This window comes from Phalaenopsis equestris, unplaced genomic scaffold, assembly GCF_001263595.1.
Source record: "Phalaenopsis equestris unplaced genomic scaffold, ASM126359v1 Scaffold000048, whole genome shotgun sequence".
Lineage (NCBI taxonomy): Eukaryota > Viridiplantae > Streptophyta > Magnoliopsida > Asparagales > Orchidaceae > Phalaenopsis > Phalaenopsis equestris.
The window spans coordinates 96,770-102,483 of NW_018164490.1; positions in this window are offsets into that span (position 1 = coordinate 96,770).

The window sequence follows — 5,714 nt, forward strand, 5'->3', positions numbered from 1 at the left end:
TTATGTGATGGATTGGTAAATAAATATTTCATTAAATAGTAAGGCTTTATAAATTCAAAATAATATTATATTATATTCAAAATTCAATCTAATGCACTAGATGATTGAGGTAATTTCTATAGAAATAAGTTTTGAATAGTGATAATAAATAGCAGATAATTACTAATAAAAGTAATAAAGCTCGCTATTTTATCAATACATAGAAAAAAAAGAAGAATAATTTAATGAAGGAAATATTATGTCTTTTTAATATTAAAAAAATGATTGAATGAAAAACCTAAAACAATGAAGAAGTGGGGAGTATTAGGATATTAAAAAAAGCTTAAGCAATATTTTAGTATAAATGGAATGCATAATATGCTTTAAGTAGGATGGACCTTTTGCCTTTTGGTCAAAACAATAGATAAATAATTCAATAACAAAAGAATATATTTAGTATTTTTATCATTTTGTTGAAGATTCTTCTATTCCATTCTTTACAAATTATCCAAATTAATTCGTAGAAGGCATTCTAAGAAGAGCATTGAGGTTGATCATCGATATATGTGTGGTAGTTGCCATGATGGTGCTGCAGCGCTGATTCTGTCTCATTCACTTAGATTGACATGATTTGATAAGGTGCCATGGTACTGATTGGGTGCTAGAACTGGCCATACAATGTTGCTTAGGATATTTGGGATGTAGACTTATGCTTCTTCATTTTATATTTCATCTCGCTTTTAGGATTACTCTTAGTTTAAGCTTTCATTTAAGGGTCCACAATCTTCAAATAGTTTTATTGTCATGGGGAACAACAATGTAGACATTATTCTAATAACAATGGCCTCCACATTCATTGGTTTAATATTTAAGATTATCATTACCATTAAATTTTTGTGATTGATTTTATTGTGAATAACTTCCAAAATTGATCAGTTAAATATTTTCTTCTCTAAAGGTTAGATTTTATCTAAATCCTTTAAAAATTTTCAATACCCCTTGTTGTTTTCAAGTTGATTATAGACTTAACTACTAGCTAAAAATTTTTTTTTTCTTTCTTTAATTAATGCATCTTTTGACTTACCTATTGAGCATCTCACATTTTCAAAAAACTATTGCGTCCGGAGTCCGAACGCAAGCTTATCGTTCGAACAACTGATGTGATACCCTCCACAAATCCGCTATCGTTCGAAGTAATAGCACTCCACAAATCTACGTTCGAACAACTGATGCGATACCCTCCTTTTTTTTTCACCTAGGAAGATTTTTTAACTCTTTCAAATAATGACATTTAGAATTTTTTTGCCATGAGCACATGCCTAAAATGATTTTTTCCAACCTACTGTAAATGGCATTTCCTTGCACTACCAAGACATTGCATATCATCCATTGAAATTATATGACTAAAAGAACACATTGAAACAAATTCAAATTGGACTTCATCAAAATCAATCTTTTTATAATTAACTAGGCTTCAATATTTTGAGGCTTTGATAATTAGAAAAAGATTAACATGAAATGACTTTTGAGGTTCTAAAGAATCTCAAAAAGGCTTGTTTGGGCTTACTTTTATTTTTTTATTTTATTTCTATTTTTCTTACCTATCTTTAAAAATATATTTATTTGGCATGTGTTTTTATATATTTTTATATTTTTATTTTTTAAAAAAAATTAATATATTTTCAAAACCACTCAAAATATTTAAAAGTCAGACTGTAGCCAGAAAGCTGTCACCGCGCTTAGATATGTGCGGTGTGAAAACGCTAGTTTCAGTGTTTTGAAAACGTATAAGCTGTCAAAACGTAGTTTACCCAAACAGATCAGGTGCATTTTCAAAATGCACTGCACCAAATAAACTGCCCCAAACGGGCCCTTAATATCACATCACAACTATCACTATATATTAATGTATACTAATATATAAATTTAAGAAACCACAATATTCTAAAATAAATATGAGAGTTTAGTTGTGACATATAAATACATAAGAATTGTGCATGTAAATTAAAAATTAAGAGATTTTACAATGAATTTAATGCTTTGAACACAATTATAAGCTAAAATAATTAATTATTAATTTACTCTATTTGTAAAAGTTTTAGTCTTCTCCAACCTTTAGATTTACAATAAATAATTTGTTTTTTTTCTTTTTATTTTGATTTTCCTTCTTACTAAATTGTTTCTAGAGAAAAATATATGCCTTTGTTTTGGAATATGAATGGTGTATATATAAAATTATGATGAAATTCATTTATTAAGCCTTGTTTCATTCAGAGTTTGAATGAAGTATGTGCTTAAAATCTTATCCCTCATAGTATCCCCTCACTAATCACAACTTGTAAAATTTATCTTTAAATTTTCATGATATTCTCTTATGTGTAATGTAATGTTATATTATTAATAAATATTTATTTTTGTAGTTAAAATTTTAAACTAAACAATCTTGGAAAGCTTTTTACATTCTATTATGTTGTAACTTAATATTTAATCGAAGCAATAAATAATAAGATAAATAAAAGCAAAAATATTCAAATTTTACGTGAAGAATCCAAGATGGAAGAAAACTATGGACAGGGGAGAAGATTTCACTGTATCACATGAGAGATTACAAGTAGAGGGTGTTTTTTGCAAAATAAAGAAGCGATGTATTTATAGTTTAAGCAATATCCCTAAAAGAAATTATTAAAAGATAGTCAATTAAGTAATAGCACGTGAATTGCAATCTAATGGCTATTAGAAGCTTTGATATAATGGTCGAAACATTCAATTCGTACACTCAGAGTTTTCTTCTAAAGTCTCAATTTATATGATCATAATTTTCTAATATAAATCAAAACACAAATTTAGAATATTAAATAATCTTAATGATTAAATCCAATATATATATATGAAAATTGAACAATAACTAAAAATTATTATTTAGTTAGATTAAGAGTAAAGTCATTTTAATTTTGATTCTTTAATGTAGGGTGAAAGTTACATGAAGAAAAATAAATTTAAATTACTTTTTAAATAAAATAGTCATAGTTTTTATTTTATGTGATGGATTGGTAAATAAATATTTCATTAAATAGTAAGGCTTTATAAATTCAAAATAATATTATATTATATTCAAAATTCAATCTAATGCACTAGATGATTGAGGTAATTTCTATAGAAATAAGTTTTGAATAGTGATAATAAATAGCAGATAATTACTAATAAAAGTAATAAAGCTCGCTATTTTATCAATACATAGAAAAAAAAAGAAGAATAATTTAATGAAGGAAATATTATGTCTTTTTAATATTAAGAAAATGATTGAATGAAAAACCTAAAACAATGAAGAAGTGGGGAGTATTAGGATATTAAAAAAAGCTTAAGCAATATTTTAGTATAAATGGAATGCATAATATGCTTTAAGTAGGATGGACCTTTTGCCTTTTGGTCAAAACAATAGATAAATAATTCAATAACAAAAGAATATATTTAGTATTTTTATCATTTTGTTGAAGATTCTTCTATTCCATTCTTTACAAATTATCCAAATTAATTCCTAGAAGGCATTCTAAGAAGAGCATTGAGGTTGATCATCGATATATGTGTGGTAGTTGCCATGATGGTGCTGCAGCGCTGATTCTGTCTCATTCACTTAGATTGACATGATTTGATAAGGTGCCATGGTACTGATTGGGTGCTAGAACTGGCCATACAATGTTGCTTAGGATATTTGGGATGTAGACTTATGCTTCTTCATTTTATATTTCATCTCGCTTTTAGGATTACTCTTAGTTTAAGCTTTCATTTAAGGGTCCACAATCTTCAAATAGTTTTATTGTCATGGGGAACAACAATGTAGACATTATTCTAATAACAATGGCCTCCACATTCATTGGTTTAATATTTAAGATTATCATTACCATTAAATTTTTGTGATTGATTTTATTGTGAATAACTTCCAAAATTGATCAGTTAAATATTTTCTTCTCTAAAGGTTAGATTTTATCTAAATCCTTTAAAAATTTTCAATACCCCTTTTTGTTTTCAAGTTGATTATAGACTTAACTACTAGCTAAAAATTTTTTTTTTCTTTCTTTAATTAATGCATCTTTTGACTTACCTATTGAGCATCTCACATTTTCAAAAAACTATTGCGTCCGGAGTCCGAACGCAAGCTTATCGTTCGATGTCCGGACAGCGGACGTGATACACCGAGTAGATTTTTTTTCTCCTCCGCTCTGTTCGGTGTATCGCATCAGTTGTCCGAACGTAGCTTTGTATTCGGACTCCGGACGTAATATTTTTTCATACCTCCGAACTCCGAATACAAATTTTTTCCACATTTTCACATAGCCAAACTCTCCCAACATCAACATTTTTTGTGCTATGACCTAATGTTGGTTTTGTAGGAACCTTTTCAATTCAATGTCAAAATATATCAATACAATACATGCTCAAATCAATCAAATTTCGAATATTGTCTTATTTTTTAACTCTCTCAAATAATGACATTTAGAATTTTTTTTGCCATGAGCACATGCCTAAAATGATGTTTCCAACCTACTCTAAATGGCATTTCCATGCACTACCAAGACATTGCATATCATCCATTAAAATTATATGACTAAAAGAACACATTGAAACAAATTCAAATTGGACTTCATCAAAATCAATCTTTTTATAATTAACTAGGCTTCAATATTTTGAGGCTTTGATAATTAGAAAAAGATTAACATGAAATGACTTTTGAGGTTCTAAAGAATCTCTAAAAGGCTTGTTTGGGCTCATTTTTATTTTTTATTTTATTTCTATTTTTTTTTACCTATCTTTAAAAATATATTTATTTGGCATGTTTTTTTATATATTTTTATTTTTTTTATTTTTTAAAAATAATTAATATATTTTCAAAACCACTCAAAATATTTAAAAGATTATTTCGAGTGTTAAATCATACCAAACATATTTTTTAAAAATCAAAATAACAACAAAACAAAATCAAATTTATTGTAAATAACCCCCAACCACTTTGAAATCTTCCAAAGGCATCATCTTTTCCGCCTTTGACAATTTTCTTAGGTCTTTTTTGTAAGTTCAAATGTCTCATGCAGTATGATTGAAAAAGATTTGTAAAAAATGTGTAACACTTGTGACAAGAAATTAAAATAAACTTACTTGCATTCATACAGTATAGACATAAATATTCAGTCCTAGGTTATAAATGTCAGGACATATTTTCCTTTCGTAGTTAGTATTAGGGAAGAAAATCATCAATAAAAAAATGCACCTATTTTTATTTCTAAAATTAATCTAACTCCCAAAGACATAAATGACTGGGCTTTTCTTTTATTTTTATTTTCATAAATAATAGTCATTTATAGTTATCAAATAATTTCTTGAAGGAATATTTTGTTTCCGATTAACTTTTCTAATTTTTTTTGTAAAGAGAATAATAACACTTTAATGACACATTTAACATCCCAAATAGTTTAATAGTATTATTTTACAATATAGTTATACTCTCTTACATTTTTTTTTCTTAATTTTTCTCTAAAGGAATAACTAAAGGCTATTATACGAGTCTCCAGTCACCCCTAATATGTCTAACAATTCAAGCACATCTCTTTAAAGCCTACTGTACCAGAGGGGATTCGAAACCCCGACACGAGGGCTCTGGATGAGGGCTCTTATACTGTGGATGCCAACCAATGAGTCAGGATACACGACACATAGAATGTAATTATATAGAAACAGCACAT